The sequence below is a fragment of the Quercus robur genome, chromosome 7, assembly GCF_932294415.1.
Source record: "Quercus robur chromosome 7, dhQueRobu3.1, whole genome shotgun sequence".
NCBI lineage: Eukaryota > Viridiplantae > Streptophyta > Magnoliopsida > Fagales > Fagaceae > Quercus > Quercus robur.
Window position 1 is genome coordinate 44,453,198 of NC_065540.1, and position 25,259 is coordinate 44,478,456.

The 25,259-nt window shown below is 35.6% G+C and overlaps 1 protein-coding gene across 1 annotated transcript in view; it reads left to right on the plus strand.

Annotated features, from left to right (window-relative positions):
• LOC126693589 (aminopeptidase M1-like) overlaps positions 1 to 25,259 on the plus strand; it is a 55,456-nt gene that overhangs the window by 18,634 nt on the left and 11,563 nt on the right. The window lies entirely within an intron of this gene.

The window sequence follows — 25,259 nt, forward strand, 5'->3', positions numbered from 1 at the left end:
GTCTTTTTCATTCTTGAATTAGTTTATATTATTGATTATTTAACCTATCAAATCATTCAAGCATCTCCATAATTTACAGAAGATTGATTTGAGGAAAGGAGCCTTTGTATAAGAGCATCCGTAGCAGATAGTGTAAATATTATGCCATTTTACCACATCAAACACCTACTTTATTATTTTATCACATTATTTTACAACATCTCATTTATCAGATGTTTTATAATCCAATTCTATACATTAAAATAATATTTACTACACATTAAAATAATATATTATTCATTTTCCAAAAAAATAAAAAAACAACAATAGCAACAGCAACAACAACCCACACCGCAGATCAACCGCCACAACCCACAACCACCGGCCACCCCCACAGATCAACCACCGACCACCAATATCAGCCACTGCTACCAAAAAAAAAAAAAAAAAACAAACAAAACTCAGACAAACACCAAAATCAGCCAACCGATCAACCCAAACTCAAACACCAATATCAACCTAAATCTCACAACCACAACCTGATCAACCTACCACCATCAACCAAAGTCAGCCAACCAACAATAATCAAAACAACCAACCACCAAAAGAGAGAGAGAGAGATCGGCGAGATCAGAGCGGCGATGACGATGTGGATGATCGGAGTGGCCTAGCCCATGCCGCTTGCGCCTCCGACGGCGATGACGATGGCGATGATCCGATCGGAGTGGCCTCGCCCATTCCGCTTGCGCCTTCGACGGCAATGACGATGGCGATGATCCGATCGGAGTGGCCTCGCCCATGCCGTTCGCGCCTCCGACGGTGATGACGATGGCGATGAAGACGGCGGAGGGGCCTCGCCCATGAAGATTATCTGCTTCTCCTTGGATCCGATCGGAGTGTCATTTGTTCTTCTCTGTTGAGCTGTTGAGGGAAGCTTGGGTCTGATGGGAGAAGAGAGAGAGAGAAGAAATCAAGAGCTCAGAGCAGAAGTGAGAGGAGAGAGAAGCGAATATAAAACATTATTCAGTTATACCACATCTGTCCATACCGTTGCAAATTTGCAACGGTACGGACATAAGTGGTATAATTTTAGCACATATACCATGTCTGATGGGAGCTGATTTTTGTGCTTGGTGTGGGATATGTGCTAAATTTTTAGCATTTAGCACATATCCCACATCTACTGTGGGTGCTCTAATTGTTAAGTGCACAGGTTTGTTGCAGGGCAGATGGTTTCTCTGAAGATTGGTAGCTGTGGTGTTTTCCTTGATTTGTGCTAAGTTAGTTTGGTATTTGAATGTTATGTCAGTTGTAGTTTTTTAAGGTTTGAGTTGTTATTTTGTTGGTGAAAACCATATTTTCGTCCCTATATTTTTGCATGATTCTCACTTTAGTTCCTATTTTTTATTTTCACCGCTTTTAGTTCCCATTTAGAAAAACGCCTTTCATTTTAGTCCTTTCCGTCAATGCCCCAACGGCAAGGTCCTACATGGCAAACAGAACTATTAAAATAATAATAATAAATTTTATTTTGACATTAAAAAATGCCACATCAGCATCTAAATTAAAAAAAAAATTATTTTATTAATTTTAACTAAATAAAAAAATTAAAAACAGAAATAAAAATAAAAAATCACATTAATTGAGATCTAAGTGTGTCTTGAACAAGAACAACAAGAACACAAACCCAGATTTAAGAACATAAAATTAAAATCCAAAAATCACAAACCCAAAAAAGAGAAAGTTGTGGTGATCAAAATCATAAACCAGTTGATTCTCAAAAAAAAAAAAAAAAAAAATCATAAATCAGTTCTCTGCTTGCTTACTAAGAAAATCGTAAACCAAACTAAAAAGTAGAATTACACATTCAACCTCCTTGCTGCACTTGACACCACAACTTTCGCATCAAAATCAAAACCAATTCCAATGTCAAATCTCAAAACCCAGAAAACTCTTTTGTTCTTTCAATTTCTCAAAAAATGTCTGGGCATGGAAAGGGAGGCAAGGGTTTGGGTAAGGGAGGAGCGAAACGACATCGTAAGGTTCTTCGCGATAACATTTAAGGGATAACAAAGCCTGCGATTCATCGTTTGGCTCGCAGGGGTGGAGTGAAGCGTATCAACGGTCTAATCTACAAGGAGACACGTGGCAACCAGTTACAGATTTGAGAAGGGATTGGACTAGAGATGGAGTTGTTGGAGAGATCTAGGATTTGGAGGCTCCGGCAATACTTCAGACTCTCCGGAACCTTGTCGAAAAGCTGCATCATCGGAAGCTGAAGGCTGATGAGCCGGTTCTTCTTCTCGTTCCAGCACCCAATTCCTTGGAGCTTGCAGATTGAAGCGACAGACAAGTTCGTGAAGGTCCATGAACTCAGTTTGTTGGCCGGGTTGGAGAGAGAGTTCTTCACGCCTTGCAAGCACATCACATTGTCTTCAATGGAATTACTTAGAGAAAAGCAGAAGATTGAAGCTAATGAGAGAATTAGAAAAATCTTCATAGTGTTTTAGAGTCAGCGTTTTGATTTTGATTTTTATGTTTTGTTTTTGTTGTTTTTAGTTTGGGTTTTTGAGAGTGAGGTGGGTTTGCTGAGTTCAACTTGCTTGAGATGGGTTTTTCTGAGTTTGAGATTTTTTTTTTTTGTTTGGATTGGTTGTGTTGTATTTTTGGATTGATTTGGTAATTTGGGGCTTTGGGATTTGTTGATTTTGCTAGGTTTGAGACAATGGTGATTTTGAGATTTTTAATTTCTGGGTTTGTGTTCTTAGATTGGAATTTGTGTTCTTGTTGTTCTTGTTCAAGACACACTTAGATCTCAATTCATGTGATTTTTAATTTTTAATTATGTTTATAATTTTTTTATTTAGTTAAAATTAATTTTTTTAATTTAGATGCTGACTAGTCATTTTTTAATGCCAAAATAAAAATTTTATTATTATTTTAATGGCCACATCAGCTTTTAGTGTGCCAACAGTGCATTCTGTTTGCCATGTGTGCATTTTCCGTCTCTGATGTAACGGTAGGGACAAAAACGAGACACGTTTTTCAGGATAGGGACTAAAAGCGGTGGAAATAAAAGTTAGGGACCAAAATGGAATCGCGTGAAAATATAAGGACGAAAATGTGGTTTTCACCTATTTTGTTCTAGCTTTTAGGAGTTGGAGTTTTGTTGTTATTTGGTTCTATTTTTTTAGGAGTTTGAGTTTAAGAGGATTGTGATTGTGTCAGTGGACCTAATTTTATGCTTTGGAACGTTGCCATCTACTTGTGTAAATTTAGTGGCTATTGGAATAAAAGTTATCAGAAAAATTATCTTCCAAACTTATCTTTTAAGGAGGCTGGATTACTTCGAATTAATTCAGAAATTATCCATTGTTCTCTATTTAAATTCCACAGATAAGTCCTCATAGGTAACGATAAAGAGATATACGTACCAATAATTGAGTTTAATTTCATAATGGTATAAACATGTGAATAATGCAGATTTGATGTGTTTACAATTAGGTCAATTTTATGGTTGTGATTGTTGTGTATCGTTGTAGATGCCTTCTAATTAGACAGGGTAGATTTTTGTTGCTAAAATTATTGAGTTGTTTTAGTTTCCAGGTATTACAACAAATCAATTTAGTGGAGACTCTAAATTTAATGGGAAAGCCAAAATGTTTTTATACGGTTTGAGGTTGTCCATTGGGGAAAGAGAAAATGTTCTATCACTTTCTTGTTTTCTTGCTTGGCTTATTTTTTTATTGTTAATTTGTTCCATACTTCCATAGTGCTTGCAACTTTTAGATGAATGAGGAAAGGCTTACACATCGACTAACATGGTTGAAATACTGACATTGGTCGTCTTTATGATTGCATTGATTCAAATCATAAAACCTGTAGAATTTATAGTGACAATTTTTTTACTGCAGTAGAGTATTTGGAAAAGAGTAAAAGAAGTTCCTTGATTACAATTATACCATAAGATTTATACCCAATGTAAGGATTTTTTTTTAAATTTTTTTACATGAACTCATTTGTTTTACCTTTATTGGTTTGGCTCATTTATCATTTGTTATGGGTTACATAATTAATGCATTGATTTCCCCTTTCAGGAAGATGCAAAAAAAACTTGACAATGTTGCTAAGAATCGCTACACAACATATGTATATGGTTTTGCTCTAGTGTATGTCCAGAGGATGGAAGATGTGTTTTGGAATACAAAACAGATGCTACTGGAGTCCAATGCAGAGCAAGTGTTGTTGATGGGGTCCAATTTGTTAGACAAGGTTATCAAATAGAAGATAGAGATTTAGTTGGATTAGTTCTTTACTTGATTGTTAACAAATTATTTTTCAAAATGTAATTCTTTATTATTGGTTAGTTGTTGAGCATATCAGTTGTTTGTAATTGAAGACATTGTATTTAATCAACGCAGAATAAATAAGAATCATTGATTACTACAATCCAAAATTTTCTCTTTCTTAAATTCTTGGAGGCTAGTCACCTCAAATTTGGACTTCAACCCTAACAACTTTACTTTTTCTTCCATTGTTGCTTCAGCTTAGCCTCTAGCCCTCAACCTTCATTCATGGGGCAACTTCAACTGCTCTAATTTGGGCATATATGCTAATTGTCTCTGCAAGTAAAAATTCATGAATATTAATTAAAAAGAAATGGTTGCTAAAAGAAATATGCATGTGACTTCAACTCTAATGGAACTAAGAAAGAGATGCTTATGCATTGTTGCATTTGCTTCTTGTTCAAATTGATTCTACATCAGTAAAACCCAACAAACCATTTTAATTTACACTATATACAAACATCCATATGCATTTTTCTCAAACACCTCATATGCTTTTCTCAAACACCTTATATGCAAAATTATATTATAAAACACATGAACAAATGTAAATAGGAAAAATAAATTATGCTCTTACAGGACAAAGCATATATTTCCCCCCTTCTAAATCTCCTTCCCGTGGCCCCAACACAACTAAAACATGCCCACCACAAATGACACCATCATATACCCACCCACCACAAATGAGAGCATAAGCCAACAAAAAAAATGCCAAGAAAACAAGCATTTCCACAAACACCAATCTTTCAAGAGGTCAATAATATGGAATCTCAATTTGAAAGTCCATTTACAAATTTACGAATATACAGTAAACTTTCAACATCAAATACATGAAATACTTAGCTACAATAAGTTTAGACTCACAAATCAGTAATAAAGGTAAATATTCAACATACTGAGCCGTTCAATTAGGCCAAAGAAAGGAATTTTTAGAACAAAAAAAAGAACAAAAATGAAATATTTGAAACAAAGAGAGCAAGAAACTCGATTGAAATCTAAAAAGTTTGGATTGCCCAGCAAGGCATCCATACCCAAGAAACAAAGGTGAAAAATCAATCTAAATCCAACGAAAAAATCCTAAATCCAAACTAAATCAATCTCTTCAATTCAAAAACCCCAAAATGAACTCCAAATGAACCTAGTCCTCAAAATAAAACAAAAAAACCTTGAGATTCAAAATCTTTCACCAAAAAAAAAAAAAAACTAGCTTACTCCTTAAATCGATCTCAGTCACATGAACTAAATAGAGCGATCTGAAAGGAGGGAGATCTAAATAGAAGGGAATCAGAGAGAGAGAGAGAGAGCTAACCCGAGAGGAGGGAGATCTGAGCTTGGACTTGTAGAAAGCGATCTAAGAGCTGGTGGAGGAGAGGTGGATACTACTGTGGCAGGAAGACCGGGAGAGAACAGGTTTTTGGAATTTTGATGCAGACGACATATTCCAAAAAATGAATAATGAGCTTTGAAAGTTTTTGAGTTTTGATTGAGACTGCAATTCCAAGTGAAGCCCGCCCATTCACTTCTAAATTTTGAATTCACTTAAACGGAGTTAACAGACGTTAAAGATGAGAGGGGTTATTGAGCTGATGTGGCATGAAAGCCTGTGTAAGCATTTTTTAATGAAATGTCATGTATTTATTGGCTGGGACTACAAGGTCCAGGATTACACAATAATTTTTCGTTGTATTTTCCCTGTAAGATGAAAGTAAATTGACCCAAATTGTTTCTCAGAATTTACTAGATTTTCTCTTTAATGAATGTTCGGACTGCATCAAGCAAAAGATTTTACAAAAAATTAATTTAAGTAGATTTGTTATGTGACGTTTTTAACATTTTGGTATTTAAACCAATCACAAGCCCAAAAGGAAGGTTTCAACCTATCACAAGTGAGTAACAAAGCACATATTCAAGTAGTACCATTCTCCGTTTTTTTTCTTTCTCTCTTCATCTTTCTATTCACAAACATGAAACCATTGGTCCATTGATGCTTGTTTGATATTTAATTTGTCAAGAACTTTGTAATTCAATTGATTGATACTTGATACTTTCTAATATTTTCAAGGAATACATACAAGATTCAAATCTCTTTCCCCCCAAATTTGAATTTAATTTTTTTTGAAAGCACTAATTTTCCTGATATCAAACTCAAAATGCATATTGTAGAGAACATGAACCAATAACAACAATTAATGAGCCGTACATGTTGTCCATAGTTGCATGCAATTGTTACTCGAATTGCAATCTGTTGGGGGTGTTTTTTGTTGCCCACATGATGTTAGGGGACTCAAGACCAAGACTTGACTTTAGGCTTGGAACATGGCCTGAAGGCTATCGGTGAAGTGTGAAAGTCCCATTTTGCTCAAGGTCTAGATTGCATCCAACAAAGATTATAATAAGGCCCCAAAAATACCTCTTGCAAAGATAAGCTAGCACAAAGGATGACCCACCACAACAAGTGCTTAAATAATCGTCTAGCGGTAAGTAAGAGAAATGTCCAACGGTAGATGCTTGGAAAATTAATAAATGTATTTGCATAGTAAAAATTATGCATTTCCTCCATAGTTGATTAATATAAAAGTGGGCCCGTTATAACAAGTACACAAGAGAAAAAATGGTCCAGCAATAAATATGACAGACGTCTAGTGGTAGACGTCTGATAGGTTAAAAAGTGTGTTTACATGGTAAAAATCATATGTTTTTCTTATTATTATTAAGTTAACATAAGGGAAAACTTTCATAGTATCCAAAACATTATGCCTTTCATCATAATAACAATAAATAAGGATTAAAGGCTTCATAATTACAAGTAAAAGAGGAAAAAATAAGATGGAATAAAGGGAGAGAGAGATTTTAGCCCAGAGCAGCAAATGTTGAGCTAAAATTCTTGGGGAATATATATGTGGGGCATGAATAGGGTAGAATAGGCTATTTTAAGTGAGCGGGTATGTAAGCTGTGATGGTATGATAGAGTTAATGCTAAAACCAAGTCTTTAATGGGTAAAGAGTTGTTTATGACTAATTAGGAAGCATTTATGGGCTGTGTGCTGCGACTTAAATAATGCTACCAAGTGCAGGATTGTCACAAAGTAATAACTCGGTAAGTTGAAGGTCGAATTCACAGGAAAAAGGGATTTGATTAGTAAACCACAAGAGAATAAAACTAAAACAATAAAATTTAATTGAAGAGATTTTTGATGGTTTAGTAAAGGTAATTTAAATTGAGAGAAAATAACAATATATTAAGGCACTAAAGTTTAGGGATCCACACACGACACATTTATTGGTAGTCTTAACAATGTTTATTTTATAACTCAACTAAAATTCATACGAAGGATGATCTTAGTCAGATGATTTAACAATAAAAACTCAATAATTAATTGTCTAAGGTAGTTTCATGAAATTGATTGATTTTAGGCAAGACAAAATTACTGAATTAGTTCTCAGGGAATACTAAGCATTTAACGTGTTCGGAGTCGGCGATAAATCAAAGGATTATACAGAACTAAACACTTTTCTAGATGAGTAAAACAATAAAAAACATAAGCATTAAAATCAATAAATAATTGTTAAGAACATACCAATAAATAGTTGGGTTTCATCACTTGCCTTAGCAAGGCTTCTAGCAAGTCATAACACAAATAAAACTCTAAAAACTTTAAAAAAAATTTAAAAAAAACATAAATTATGTTCTTCAATAGTTTCCCTCTGAATTTTGCTCTAAAGAGCCTTTAAATAGGTAAAGAAATCCTATTACAAGTTGAATTCCCGTTTGGAGAAAATCCTAGGCTTTTAGGCTTCACTTTACCAACGTTTTTGGCCCATTTAAATTCATAATTCAGACTTTTGGTAAACTACAAAGTTGTATCCCTTTAAGTTAGCTTTCCAGCCCAACTTGAATTATCTCGATTGGACATTTGAGCTGAAAGTTATGCTCCAAATACTAACTGGTGTGCAAGCTGGAATCCTAATCCGAATTGGACTTGGATTTGGTGCAAATTTCCTTTGATTCCTTGCTCCAATTGGACTTGAATATAATTGGGTTGGCCTTTTTTGACTTCATAATGGCCCTTGTAAAATTGAAGTCTATTAGATTTCTTCCTTGCACAAATCCACTTATTTAATTTCATCATCCTACAAAAAACAAATTCACGCATTAAAATTTAATTAAGCACAAAATTGATTATTTAGCATTATTCCAAAAGCAATTATAAAATGCATGAATTAACTCAAAATAAGTATGATAATACTTTCTAATAATGATATAAATATGCAAAATTAAGCTATTATGACACTCCCCAACTAGCTCATTTCTAGTCCCTAGCAATTTAAGCGACTTGAGACAAAGACATAGAATAACAAAAAATTATTACTTTAGTAGAAATAGTTAATCAAAGGTCAAAACACTAAACAACCACTAAAGATATTCCACATACGATCAATACTCAGTGCGTGAATAGTTTAGCCAACACAAACACAACCTTAGTCTTAAGATAAATATGGCTTGAATTTCTATCCAAAGTTATGCTTCAACTCAAATCTCACAGTTGTCAACACTCAACAAATAAAATCACTTTGAAAAGGGTGTAACACTCTCAAACATATGTGTGCAAAAAAATGTAGAACAAAGACTAATATCTCACATATAAATAAGATGAAGAGTGGTGAAGCAAAATAAAGGACATTTATAGTCTCATGAAAGGATGCCAAACACTAAGAATATTACACCATACACATTGATTAGTCATGTCAAGATCCAAACCATACCTTCCTTAAGATCAAATAGGACTTTCATTGGGACGTAATGTAGGGTAATGAGGAGGAATTTAGAACAAAGGGTATAAGTAAAAATAAAAAGTGTTCCCAAGAATAATTAGAGAGACAACTTCTTTTGAGTATATGACAATTGATTTATCTTCTCAAGTTTCTTGAATATTGCACTTTCACTTTCTCTCTTTTTTCTTCAAAATTTCATCAACAAATTCACTCTCTATTTCTTCCTCTTTCACAATTTTTTTTTTTCAACATTTTTCCTTTTCTATTTATGACTCTTTTTTTTTTTTTGAGTGACTCCTCCTTTTCTTCCAACTATTTTACCGCAATAAGACAATATGATTGCATTCATTCTTGGAACACTTTAGGAAAGGGTTTGAGAAAGAATGACTAAAATAATAGGCTCAAATGGGTGACTAGCGGTAATGTATCAAGAAAGAAAATAATGAAGGCTCAAAATTAACAAAGATGGCCTAAAATCATCTCTTAAGGATTGGGATAGTTCTTCAAAATCCATGACTTTAACATATTCAAGTGTGGCATAAAATTGATGAATTCTTAGCATTCGACCAAATCAAAGAATAATGAGACTAAGCAACAACAATGTAATGTGCTTCCAAATGAAAAAATGAGATCAAAAGAAAATAACCCTCTAAAAAAATGAATGGCTCAAGAACTCACTTGGGTTATAGTCTCTACATTTCATTTTCAAGATTTTCAAAGTCATCTCCATCTCTCAACCAAGAAACATGTTCATGTGGCTAAAGTGCATGTGCATAATAGTTGAACATGAAAAACAGTGGAATTCTTTAGATAGAAGTAGCATAAAGAACTTTGACTTAAAACTCTTGCTAAAGCAACACTTCTTCTTTTTCTTTTTTTCTTTTTTTGAAAATTGGACTAAAAACAAAAACAAAAATCACTAAAAATAACCCCAAAAAAAAAAATTAACATAAAATAAAAACAAATGCAAATCATCTCAAGTTCCTCCCCCCAACCTAAAACTTACATTGTCCTCAATGTTAACAAGGAAAAACAATAAAGAGTAGAGATTACGGAGAGTACCTTGAAGAGATGAACATAAATGAACAAAAAAAAAAAAAAAAACCTTTAACACCTGCAAAAGGGATTAGAAAACAAAATAATAAAAAGAAGAAAAAAAAAAAAAAACACATTCTAAACTACAACACAAACAATCATGCTAATTGCTTGGCAAGTCTTGATAAATGGGATCCTCCAAATTAACGGATTCCACCTCTTGTGAAAAATTCTCAAGAAATGGCTTAAGACGTTGTCCATTCACCTTAAATATGTTACCATTCTTAGGATTTTCAATTTCTATGGCACCATGGGGGAAAACATTTTTAACAATAAAAGGTCCAGTCCATCTAGATCTCAATTTTCCAAGGAACAAATGTAACCTAGAATTATACAAAAGAACTTTTTGAGATGGTTCAAAAGATTTTCTTAAAATTTGTTTGTCATGAAAAACCTTCATTCTTTCTTTAGAAATCCTAGAATTCTCATATGCATCACACCAAATTTCTTCCAACTCATTCAATTGCAATTTTCTCAATGAATTAGCCTTGTCTAAGTTAAAGTTAAACATCTTATTACCCAATATGATTTATGTTCCAATTCCACAGGCAAGTTACAAGCTTTATCATAAACAAGTCTATATGAAGACATACCAAGAATATTTTTATAAGCAGTGTGGTTCGCCCAAAGTGCATCATTCAACCTCAAAGGCCAATCTTTACGATTTGGGTTAACCATCTTTTCTAAAATTTGTTTAATCTCCCTAGATGGTTTGTCATTGTCTTTTAAATAAATCCTATGAATACAAACCAATGGACTAAGTCCTTTTATGTTAGCCATGCTCCTTCCTATGACACCCTTATGTTTACTTAAAACTTTTAATAACTTACATTCTTGCAAGGAGTCAAGTTCAGAAGATATTACCATAGGAAAATTCTCATCGATTCCTAGAAAAGCATACTTGAGATCATTTGGCCAGGGTTTCAACTCCCATTTAGGTACTTGCTCACTAGATGGCAACAACTTTATCTCACAAGGTGGCAACTCCTCATATTTCAATTTCCAATTGCTCACTTCCAATTCTTGTGAAGATTCCAAGAGAAAAGGAATGTATGCAATTTCAGAATTCTCATCTAAGTTAAAATCATATGAATTGACTAAACAAGTTGCTAATGTTTGGTCTTGAACAATTATTTCAATCAAGTTAACTTCATGCACATCCTCTTCATCCCTAGTTTGTTTACAAGTATTAAAAATATTAAGCTCAAGGGTCATATTGCCAAAAGATAATTTTAAGACCCCACTTCTATAATTTATCAATGCATTAGAAGTTGCAAGAAATAGGTGTCCTAAAATCACAGATATTTGAGAATTAGTATTAGAAACAGAATGCATGTCCAAAATAATAAAGTCAACAGGAAAATAAAATTTGTCCACTAGAACCAAAACATCCTCAACAACACCCCTAAGAACAATCACAGATCAATCAGCAAGTTGTAAAATTATGGAAGTAGGTTTTATCTCTCTTAGACCTAATTACTCATACACTGAATATGGCAAAAGATTCACACTTGCCCCAAGATCAAGCAAAGCTTTCTCTATTTTTGAATTACCAATCACACATGAAATAGTGGGACAACCTGGATCTTTAAACTTTGTAGGTCTATTGTTTTGAATGATTTCACTAACTTATTCGGTCAAAAATGCCTTCTTATGTACATTAAGCTTACACTTAACAGTACACAAATCTTTCAAAAATTTAGCATATGATGGAATTTGCTTTATGGCATCCAAAAGAGGAATGTTCACTTTAACTTGCTTAAGCACTTCAAGAATTTCAAATTTTTGATTCACTTTTTGAGGTGGAATCAACCTTTGGGGAAAGGGAGCAAGGATAGGACACCTTTCAATTTCATTAGATTTGGGCTCAAGGACTTCATCACTACTCTTTATTTTGGAAGATTCATCATGTGTATTTCTTTTAGGAATATCTTTCTCAATGATTTTCCACTACGAAGAGTAGTTATAGATTTAGCTTAACTCACTTTATTTTCAGAGGAACTACAAGCATCAACAAAAAATTGACCTTGGGGGTTTAGTTGTGGTTGAGATAGAAACTTACCCTTTTCTATTGTGTTCATGGATGTGGTCAATTTAGTGAGAGTGCTCCTAATGTCATTTATGGCTTGTGAGTTCTAATTATTAATGGTGGATTGAGTCTGCATGAATTGTTGCAAAGTGTCCTCAAGACTCTTCTTTGGAGGGGGGATCATAGGGAACAAATTTAAAGAACCATGCGTAGGAGGTGCAACCACATTATCATTCCTCCAACTAAAATTGGGGTGATTCCTCCACCCTGAATTGTATGTCTTTGAATAGGGGGAAGGATATGATTTTTTCACCATGTTCATAGCATTTGCTTGGTCATGCAACACCTCTTTAAAAGCTAGAATTGTAGTTCATTCATCGGTAGGGTTTTCCATGGTCTCACAAATTCTACAAACTTCATCAACTTTAGGCACAGTATTGATTCCATTGACCTTCCTTAATTCCATGGCTTTAAGTTTCCTAGTTAGACTAGCCACCCTAGCACTAAGGTCATCATCTTCCCTAAATTGGTACTTACCACCCCCAGAGGGGTTGGTGGATGCTCTAGACCTATCTGAGGTATTAGTGGTATCCTAAGATTGGGCATTCTCAGCTAAGAAATCAAAATAATCAAAAGTCTCATCAGGATCTTTATTCAAAAACTCTCCATTGCACATCATCTCTACAAATTGGCGCATCTTTGGAGTTAAACTTTCATAGAAAAAACTAATTATTCGCCAAGTTTCATAGCCATGATGTGGACAAGCATTAAGCAAATCTTTAAATCTTTCCCAACATTGATAAAATGTCTATTATCTTTTTATGAAAAATTCATTATTTGTCTTTTAAATGCGTTAGTCCTATGAATTGGAAAAAATTTCTTTAAAAACTCAGTTTGCATCTCTTACCAAGTACCAGGGCCGGATCTATGGTGGAGCAAAAAATGCAACCGCCTAAGGCCCCAAGTAAAAAATAGGTCCCTAAATTTTAATCAATAGGATTATTTATAATCAATAAATAAAATAATTTTTTTATTAGATGAAAAACAAATAAAAAAATAGAGAAAAATGCAACGTCGTCCACAATATTTTTCACAACACTTTTACAACTAATGCTAAGTAGCAAGTTATTACAGCCTATTGTTGATGGCAAAAAAATAATTATAGTGATATTTTCAAATAAAAAACAAAAAGCAGTTTAAAATCTAGGATTTGTTGTAAAAAATATTGTGAATGTTGCACTTCTGAAAAAAAAAGAATAATAATAAGAGTTTAATTAGCAAACTTTTACTAGTTTTCATCTAAATCTACCACTAACACCACTGTTTTACTTACCACTATCAATCTACCACATCAACAAGTATGAAAAATTTTGTCAAATTTTTTTTGTCTTAAAAATTCAAAAAAAAAAAAAAAAAAATTCTATGTAGTTCATGTTAATTAGTAGTAATTTTGCATCTAAATAAGATGATCAATTTTCGCCTTAGGCCCCCAAATGCATCAAGCCGCCCCTGCCAAGTACCAATTGACCTAGGTCTCAAAGAATTAAGCCAAGTTTTTGCCTTGTCTTTAAGAGAAAAAGGGAACAACTTCAACCTAATGGTCTCTTCATTACATGGTTGGTCATAGAAGGTAGAACGTACCTCCTCAAATTCCTTAAAGTGTAGGTACAGATTTTCAGTATCTAAGCCATGAAATTTGGGAAGTAATGAAATCATACCTAGCTTAAAATTAAAATTATTTGCATTAGTTGGAAAAATGATGCATGATGGTGCACTACTCCTAGTAGGTTGCAAATAATCCCTGAGAATTCTAATGGGTTGGTGAGCATGGAAGTTATCATTATATAAATTATTCTCATCACCATGATAACTCTCTAAGTCTGCCATGATATCAAGTGTGTGAGAATGTGTGAAAGAATCAGATAAATTGCTAAACAAATTATTAGACTCAATTCTAACCAAGCGATTATCACTTTCACGACACCAAACATGCATGCAATAGTAAAGAAAGAAATAAGAAGACAAAGAAATGAAAAGAAAAGAAATACCTTTAACAATAAAAAGAAGTAAAAATAAAAGAAAAACTCTAAAGGAAAACTAAACTACTTAAAAAGAAAAGAGTTGGAGAGATATTACCAAATATGTGAAGAAATTTAATGCCTAAAACCTCTCCAAACGAAGTGGAACGCTACTCTGATCGCCTAATCCTCGACAACAGTGCCAAAAACTTGCTGCAACTTAAATAATGCTCCCAAGTGCAGGATTGTCGCGAAGTAATAACTCAGTAAGTCCGAGGTCGAATCCACAGGGAAAAGGGATTTGATTAGCAAACCACAAGAGAATAAAACTAAAACAATAAAGTTTAATTGAAGAGATTTTGATGGTTTAGTAAAGGTAATTTAAATTGAGAGAAAATAACAATATATTAAGGTGCTAAGGTTTAGGAATCCACACACAACACATTTATTGGTAGTCTTAACAATATTTATTTTATAACTCAACTAAAATTCATACAAATGATGATCTTAGTAGGATGATTTGACAATAAAAACTCAATAATTAATTGTCTAAGGAAGTTTCATGAAATTGATTGAGGCAAAACAAAACTAGTGAATTAGTTCGCAGGGAATACTAAGCATTTAACATGCCCGGAGTCTACTATAAATCAAAGGATGATACAGAATTAAACACTTTTCTAGATGAGTAAAACAATAAAAAAATATAAAAACATAAGCATTAAAACCAATAAATAATTGTTAAAAACATACCAATAAACGGTTGGGTTTCACCCCTTGCCTTAGCAGGGCTTCTAGCAAGCCATAATACAAATAAAACTCTAAAAACTGTAAAGAAACTTTAAGAAAACCTAAATTATTTTCTACAGCAGCTCTTCTCTGAATTTTGCTCTAAAGAGCCTTTAAATAGGTCAAGGAATCCTATTACAAGTTGAATTCCCATTTGGAGAAAATCCTAGGTTTTTAGGCTTCAATTTACCGACATTTTTGGCCCATTTAACTTCATAATTCGGACTTTTGGTAAACTACAAAGTTGTAACTCTTTAAGCCCAACTTGAATCATCTCGATTGGACATCTAAGCCGAAATTTATGCTTTAAATACTAACTGGTACGCAAGCTAGAATCCTAATCCGAATTAGACTTGGACTTGGTGCAAATTTCCTTTGATTCCTTGCTCCAATTGGACTTGAATATAATTGGTTGGCCTTCTTTGACTTCATCATGGCCCTTGTAAAATTAAAGTCCATTAGATTTCTTCTTTGCACAAATCCACTTATTTAATTTCATCATCCTACAAAAAACAAATTCACGCATTAAAATTCAATTAAGCACAAAATTGATTATTTATTATTATTCCAAAACCAACTATAAAATTCATGAATTAACTCAAAATAAGTATGATAATGCTTTCTAATAATGATATAAATATGCAAAATTAAGGTATTGTCAATGTGTATATGTAGAAAAAGAAAGGGAATGTTTGAAGCTAAGTGGGTATGGACAGAAGTGGCTTATTTGTGGGTTAGTGGGGCTAACTACAAGCTGAAATTTGACAGAATAACAAGAATAACAGAGGTCTTTAGAGGGTTTTTTTCTTTTTTTTTTTTGGTGTCTTGTGGGTTGATATGCTTAGGCTTTTATAGGGGAGTTTAAGGGAGCATTAATTAGCAAAAGTCCAAAATGTAGGATTGATTTAGGGGTAGAATAGCTGTTGTGAAATTTTAAAGTACTAACAAGTGTACGAATCGTACCGAAGTATAGTTTGACAAGAACGAGGTCAAACCCACGAGGACTTGAATGAACATAGGAAAATTAATCAAATCTTAACCAAATTAATTCTAATCTAGTTTAATAAAAATTGGTTGTTTGAAATTAAATATACTAGGCAAAGATATAATATAAAGCAGTAAAGAGATGCAAACAATCTAGAGAAAGGAACTAAGGTTTTGGAATCCGCCTTGTTAATTCATATCAGCATTTTATGATCATTAATTTTTCCCAACTACTGCATGATGATCTTGAAATCGATCTTGCTATCATGGAAAATATTCCCATTAAAATCCTTGTTTTAAAAATCAAAAGCATGCTCTTCTTCACTTCTTAAGTATAAAATCAAATCATCAATTGTATTCGTTGACAAACAAATCGCAAGAGATATCCAATTTTATAATCAAGAAATAATAAACCAAAAATTCAATTAATTAAGATAAATCCTAAATGATGAGAAACACATGATTGAACTCATATCTAGGATCCCATCTTAGTTAATTGATATGAAGCAAAAACAATTTAAATCATTAAAGAATAACTATTGTGGGAAAAATCAAATCACACAAATATTACTAATAATCCTTAACAAGGTTTCATCCTCAACCCTAATTATAAATTTAACTACTCATAAAATACTAAACATTAAACTAATAGACAAATAAAATAGAGAAAGAAATAGTCACAATGCTATCATGGAGAAAAGTTACAGAGAAGCCACATGCGGCACTGTCTGTTGCTCCAATTTTCTGTTTTACATCTCAGTCCTAGCACTAGCCTTTCTGAATTTTTCCCTAAAGAGCTTTTAAATAGGTCAAGAAATCCTATTACAAGTTGAATTCCCATTTGGAGAAAATTCCATATTTTTAGGCTTTACTTAACCGACGATTTTGACCCATTTAACGTCAGAATACGGACTTTTGGTAAACTACAAAGTTGTAGCCCTTTAAGTTAAATTTCCATCCCAACTTGAATCATCTCTATTGGACATCTTAGCTGAAAGTTATGCCAAAAATACTAACTGATGTGCAGGCTGGAATCCTAATCCGAATTGGACTTGGATTTGGTGCAAATTTCCTTTGATTCCTTACTCTAATTGGACTTAAAATTAATTGGGTTGGCCTTCTTTAAATTCATCATGGCCCTTGTAAAAGTAAATAATATTTTTTTCTCCTCTACGTAGGAGCTTTTTCTCTCACGCTTAGGTGAGTCTTCCTTTCCACTGTGTACTTTTTCTCTCACGCTTAGGTGAGTCTTCCTTTCCACTGTGTACACACAGTGGACTTCCAAAACACATAACATGGACCAAGAATTCATTGACCGATTACAAAACATGTAACTCATAGAGGAAGAAGGTGAAGTAGTGCACATTCGGTCCACCAGTAGAGAGAAAACCATTGAAGACTATTCGCTCACCTTATTAGGCTGTTTTCTAACTACTCGTCCTTACAACCAGAGGGCAGCAAAAGCACTATTAAGGACGGTGTGGAAACTAGGGAACGATTTGCAAATAGTGGACGTGGGAGAGGGGCTGTTTCAGTTTAGATTCAAACTTGAGAGCCAATTGACATGAGTATTGAACAACGGTCCATGGAGCTTCGACAATATCTTGTTGGTCCTCCAACGGTGGGAAAGGGGTATGACAGCCAACTCAGTGATTTTTTCAGTTCTCCCTATATGGGTCCAGGTGTGGGGACTGTCGTTCGACTTGATGAACGAAGAGGTTGGCTGGGAGATTGGTAAAGGTCTGGGGCATGTAGTGGAGGTGGACAAGAAAACATTCCTATCCGACCAAGCACGCTTCATCAGGATCAGGGTCGAGCTTCCATTGGAGAAACCAATTCGGCAAGGAGGGTGGGTTGCTAACCCAAAGGGTGACCAAGTACGTGTGGGCTTTAAGTACGAGCGTTTGGTGGGGTTGTGCTACCAATGTGGGAGATTCGGCCATGAGATGAAGGACTGTCCATCTCCAAGACCCACACAGCAAACGGCAAGACCGTATGGGGAATGGTTAAAGGCTGGAGTACGAAGGAAGGAGAGTGCATCTGATCGGACAACCAGCAGCCCACCGATGCAACAAACGACGCCGGAGAGTGATGAATAGACAAGGAGCCGAACCACAACCCACGTGGAGACTACTGACGTCACTGGCATTAAAAGCAATTATGACTCCCACAGGTCGGTTACTCAGACAACCAAGCAATCAATGATTGCGGCTATAACGTTTGAGCATTTACTTGGAGCGTAATCTACCACATCAATGCTGATGATTATGGGCGAACTGAAATCATGGGAATGGAGATTAATGGGTCCGAAATTATGGCAGCCGATTCGTTGGACCCAAGCCTCATCAATGTGCCAGTTAAGTATGATGAACAACAGGCACGTGACACACTCTCAACTCACTTAAACCAACCACGTGGCTTTCAAAAAAAAAAAAAAAAACCAACCACGTGACCCACTCCCAAGCCACTCAAACCAGCAGCCACGTGACCCACTCCCAACCCACTCAAACCAGCCACGTGACCCATTCCAAACCCACATAAACTAGCCACTCCCAACTCACATAAACTAGCCATATGACCCACTCCCAACTCATCTAACCCAGCCACGTGACCCACTCCAAACTCACACCAACAAACCACGTGAGAGCCCACCATGCGTGGGCAAGAAACACAAACCACGTACCTCAGGAAATAAAACTTCTGGGAACAAAATATCACGCCACAAAATAACCCAAACCCACACAAACCCTAAAGAAACTATAAGCCGCAACTTAAAAAGAGACAAGCTTGAGGACAACCTACCTTTGGAAGAAGAACTGAAACAAAATGAGAAGAGAAGTAAAGCCATGGAGTGTAACCCAAAAAATATCATCATCAAAATGGTGGAGGCTGTTGGACAGCCCCGCCGAGAACAATGAAAATCATAAGCTGGAACTGCCGAGGGCTTGGGAACCAACGTGCAGTGGATGTGCTCTCTCATCTTGTGAGGGAAAAAGCTCCCAAAATCTTGTTTCTTATGGAAACAAAACAGTCCGTATCAAAGATGAAACAGATTCAAGTTGGTTTACCGTATCGAAGTATGTTTGTAGTACCTAGTGTTCGTCGTAGTGGAGGTTTGGCTTTACTATGGATGGAAGAAATTGAGTTGCATGTCCAAAATTTTACCTTAAATCATATTGATGCGCTTATTATGGATGACCCAACAAACCCATGGAGATTGACAGGTTTTTACGAATGGCCTGAGGAGCAACGAAAGCAGGATTCATGGAAACTCTTGAAACATCTCCACTCTAGGCACTCAGCACTTTGGCTTTGCTTTGGGGACTTTAACGAGATCCTCCAATCAGAAGAGAAGCAAGGTCAACTACCAAAGCCACTGGCCCTAATGCAGCACTTTCGAACGACACTCCTACACTGTGGTTTGGCGGACCTGGGCTTCCAAGGTAATATCTTTACTTGGAATAACGGTCGGGAGGGGGATGCTTATGTGCAAGAAAGATTGGACAGGGCATGCGCCACGACGCTATGGAGAGATAAGTTCCCCCACAGCCATGTCGCTCACCTACAAGCAGCGTATTCTGATCATATACCAATCCTCATCACCATACAATCCCAGAGGCGGGCCAAAAAGAAAAAAATACCATAGCGGTTTGAAGAGAGATGGGCCACTCACCCTGACTGTGTAAATGTCATCTAGATGGCTTGGGAAACCGAGATGACCCTTGGTAGCCCAATGGCAAGGCTATTCGAAAAAATAAAAAAATGCAGGTTTGCTCTAATTGATTGGGGCCGTGAGGTTTTTGGATCCTCTAACATGCAATTGCAGGAAAAACAAAAATTACTGGAGGAACTGTGCTTGCAAAATAATGCTGACTATATCAACTCAATCAAAGAACTCAAAGCTGACATTAGCAACCTGATTCACCAGGATGAGCTATTCTAGCAACAACGGTCGCGATCAATTTGGCTACCTGCTAGAGACAAGAACACAAAGTATTTCCATAATCGAGCTAGCCAACGCCGACGCAAAAACCATATCCATGGTGTATTCGATGGAGAGGGTCGGTGGTGCAATACAGAGGATGGTATAGCCAGGGTGGCCGAATCTTATTTCAAGGACCTGTTTGCAGCAACCCCAATAGTCAATATTGAAGGTGTTGTACAAGCTGTTGAAAGACGAGTCACCCCACAAATGAATGACAGACTCACCCAGCGGTACACCAATGATGAAGTCCGTACTGCCCTTTTCCAAATGCACCCATCAAAAACACTAGGGCCAGATGGTATGTCTCCCTTTTTCTTTCAGAAATACTGGCATATTGTAGGTTATGATGTCACTAAAGCTGTCTTATCAGTTTTGCACTCGGGTCATATGCTAAAGAAAATGAACCATACACACATTGTCCTAATTCCAAAAAAGAAGGACCCCACACACTTAGCGGACTATAGACCTATTAGTTTGAGTAATGTTGTCTCGCAGATAATTTCCAAGGTTATTGCAAATCATTTAAAATATATTTTGCCTAATGTTGTTTTTGAATCTCAGAGTGCATTTGTGCCGAACCGTCTTATTACTAACAACATAACAGTTGCATATGAGCTACTACACAGAATGAGAAACAAAAGAAGAGGCAAAGTGGGGCACATGGCGGTCAAGCTTAACATTAGCAAAGCTTATGACCGAGTGGATTGGAATTTTTTGCAAAATATTATGTGCAAACTGGGGTTTGACCAAAGATGGGTGCAAGTAGCCATGGAGACTGTCACAACAGCCTCTTATTCAATCCTAATTAACGGTGAACCAAGGGGCTTCATTACTCAATCTAGGGGTATTAGGCAAGGAGACCCATTATCTCCTTACCTATTCCTCCTATGTGCTGAGGGTCTATCGGGTGTTACATGGAATCTTGTCAAGTCAACATGGGGTCTGCATATCCCACCTCCTATTCGTCGATGACAGCCTCCTCTTCTGTAAAGCCACAGTAGGTGAATGCCAACAGTTGTTACATATTCTGGGCCAATATGAAGCGGCCTCGGGTCAAGCCATCAATCACCAAAAGATGGCCTTGTTTTTTAGTAAGAATACAAAGCCGGAAGATAGAACATTGATCCAGCAGGTGTTGGGGGGAAGAATAATGACACAAACCGACAAGTACCTTGGCTTGCCTATGGCCAGTGGAAAATCAAAAGTGGCCACTTTCAAAGACCTACAAGAGAAGATTACAAAACGAGTGATGGGGTGGAAAGAGAAGTTCATCTCAAAGGCTGGCCAAGAGGTTCTAATTAAAACGGTGGCACAAGCAATCCCAACATATGCCATGAGCATCTTCAAATTGCCCAAATCCACGTGTGTTAACTCTTTGCTAGCAAAGTATTGGTGGGGACAAACAAAAGAAGAAAGGAAGATTCACCGGATAAATTGGAAGAAACTTTGCACACAAAAAAAGGAGGGGGGAATGGGCTTTCGTGGCCTCCATTCTTTTAACTTGGTAATGCTTTCCAAGCAAGCATGGAGACTAATCCATGACACCGACTCACTATTTTACAAGGTCTACAAGGCTCAATATTTTCCAAACAGCTCCTTCATGATGGCGAATGTAGGGAGCAATCCTTCCTTTGTTTGGAGAAGCCTTTTGGCAACAAGGGACATAATTTTTAGAGGCTCAAAGTGGTGGGTGGGTAATGGCAGAACAATTGGAGTGTACACCCATAAATGGCTCACACACAAGCCAATACCACGAACAGAGGCAGTGTTGGATATGAGAGTTTGTGAACTCATAGACAAAGACGCTCGGCAGTGGGATCGTGGGAAGCTTGATGCCATGTTCAGCCAGAGGATGAGGGAGGAGATTCTATCAATACCACTTGACCATTTGCAGTCCCAAGACACGCTTGTTTGGATTGAAAACGCGGCCCAAAAATTCTCGGTAAAAATTGCGTACCGAGTCACTCTCCGCTCCAGTACGTAGAGTTGGGCGGAGCACTCTGGTGCTCGGGAGGATGGGCTAACCTGGAACAAAGTATGGGATCTGAAAGTGCAGCCGAAGGTCAGGATGTTCCTATGGAGAGCTGTTTCAAACTGTCTTCCAACTAGAGACAAGCTGCATCAACGCCGAGTGAATGTGGACACATGGTGCGAATTCTACCTTCATAATACTGAGACTGTGCACCACATCTTATGGGAATGCCCTTTTGCTCAAAATGTGTGGGCTCTGTTTAGTGGCCGAACCCAAAAGTGCAGCAACGTTGTCAGCGACTTCTTCCTCTTATTTCAGCAAATGTGGAGCAAGCTCAGTCAGCAAGAGTTGGAGAAATGGGCAGTCACAGCATGGGCGATATGGGCCGCAAGGAACAAATTTTATTTCCAACACTACCAAACTCACCCAAAAGTGATAGTAGACATGGCGTGTGGACTGCTTGAAGAGTATCAGAGGTTCATGGACACTCAAGGACAAGACTAGGCTTCTACGTTTTTGTTTCACTGTGTTTGCATGTGTTATGTTTCCATAATCTACTGTAGCCATTTCTATTTTGGGCACCTCCCTGGGCCCAACTTTGTATGTATTTCTTGACCATATTAATGCAATTCTATCGTTTGGATCTCAAAAAAAAAAAAAAAAAAAAAAAGTCCATTAGTTTTCTTCTTTGCACAAATCCACTTATTTAATTCCATTCTCCTACAAAAGACAAATTCACGCAATAAAATTCAATTAAGCACAAAATTGATTATTTAACATTATTCCAAAACTAAATATAAAATGCATGAATTAACTCAAAATAAGTATGATAATACTTTCTAACAATGATATAAATATGCAAAATTAAGCTATTATCAATGCACATCAATAGCTGATATAATTATCCTAGGATTTGGCCTGAAATGGGAGATTTGCTTTTGGGGTTGTTTTGCTTCTTTGGGCAATGTCACACATGGGTAAAAATTAGCATAATCATACATTAAATGCTAAGAATTCTGAGATTGTGTTCAGCCAATGGGATTAAGGCAGGTATTAAGGAGGAATCCTAGTGCTGCAATTGAGATTTAGACCCTAGGAAGTATGATTCAACACCCCAAACTAGGTGTCAGAGTTTACATTTACTTCAAAGGGTTCTGCTAGAGATCCTTTTATGCCCTCCAAACCACATGTTTCTAAATTTTCCCCTTTAGGGTTCATGGGCTTGGTTTATGAATCAATTACATACATTTTTAGTAATAAAATAAACTATTTAGTTCACTTGGAGGTCTTGGTTACGCCTTCCTTAAGTTGTGACCAAAACTTGGAGAGGAAAGGTATTTATTGCCCATTAGCCTTTAGGTGTTAGCCTCTAATATTGTTCACATCAGAGTTGGCAGTGGGAGAGATGGCTAGCTCCTAATTTGGTTTGGGAGTTTGGTTGCTTTTTGAGATAACCTCCAGTGGAAGGCAAAATTGAATGAAGTTCTCCAGCTGAGTCAGTTTGCACACATGGGCTGTTTTGGCAGAGACTTCATGTTGGACTTGGCCATAAGGGTTGAGTACTTTAGTGGGCCTTTGACATGGTGGTTCTCTCCACTTGGGCCTATCTTTTTGCTTTCTCATTATGAGCCCTACAAGATGGACAAAGCTACCATATATTGCCATGGATTTTTATTCCACTTGAGCTTTAGTTGTTAGTAAAAATGGAATGAATCCATTAGCTTTAATAAATATTTGTGATAGGTTTTGGGTATTAATTTTCATGGGCTTTAAATAACAACTTATATAGTTTCTCATAATTTTTGCTATGGATTAGTTTTGTAAATGATATTTTCTTTGGGGCTTTTAAATAATGACCTCCAATATTTCTTGAGAATAATATTTACCATGGGTTTTAAATAGAGGCAATATCCACAAGTTTCAAATAAAATATGGTAACAACCACTATAGTGGAATAATGTGATATTCTCATGAGTTTTTCTATAGATAATCATAATGGGTTTGTAGGATAAATGATTATCATGAGTTTTGGAAATAAATATTATGAATATTGTGATATAAGATAAATAATGACTACAAGTTTATAATATGATATGAAATAAATAAATGTCATGGGTCTAAGATAAATAATCATAATTTTCCATGGGCTTTTATAAGATGATTGCCATGGGTTTTGAAAATAGATAATTGCCATAGATTTCATGGGCTTGTAATATTATAGCAATAGGTTTAAGAACTTAAAGTATTGTTCATCATTGGACTTTTAAGTGAAATACTTATGATATAGTATTTTGCCAAGTATTAATAACCTTGGGCTTATGATAAAATAGTATTAAATAGTTAGATTAGACTTTTGATAAAATAGTGCCAAGTAGTTAGCTTGGGCTTTTGATGTTGCCAATAAGAATTGAGTTTTTTTTATGTTGACAGTGAGAACTGGGCTTTTGATGTTGCCAATGAGAATTGGGCTTTTTTGATATTGCTAGTAAGAACTAGGCTTTTCATAACTAAATTGCCATGGGTTTAAATCTTGAGGTTTGATCATGGATTTGAATTTCGTTGATAAAATTGTTTTATCATGGACTTGAATCATGGGTTTTTTAAATATTGTCAAGCATAAGTATTATTGGGCTTTAAATAGAATGGAATGTGTGTATTGGGCTCATAAGGCCGGTTTTGGGCTAAACTAAATAATAATAATAAAATTTGATAAAATATGAATTTTTTGGGTTTTTTGTGATAGTTTATATCATGACCCAATTTAGATATTAAGATATGAAATATTTGTGGTCAGCATAATAATAGGGCAAAAAAATATTTGGGAAAAGCCCAGTAACTTATTGGTGGTGTTTGAAAATAAATAGGTGGTACTTAAAAAAATGTACCCTAACACAATCTATTCATGGTATTTCTAGAATTCAAATTCTACCCCCTTCTTCAATTATATAATTATTAATTATTGTACGGGAAAAATTAATGGGTGCTCAAAAGGTGTTGGTTTATAAACTTTTTTATGAGAAAAGAAACAAGCAACTTTTTAACAACTTCTTATATTTTTCATGAAAGTAAGTATCAAATATTTCCTAAAATTATCCATTAACAAAGAGAAATGCTAATGCCACAAAAAATATTACAACTTTTATCACAACTCGTCGTGGTAATAAGTTGTGAATGGTGGAGATGTGTACCCCTATGGACCCACTATTTTTTTTTCACTATTTTTGTAGTATTAGCACTTCTCATTAAAAATTTCCTAATGCCCTAAGGGCACACGTTAACAGACTCGGAAAAA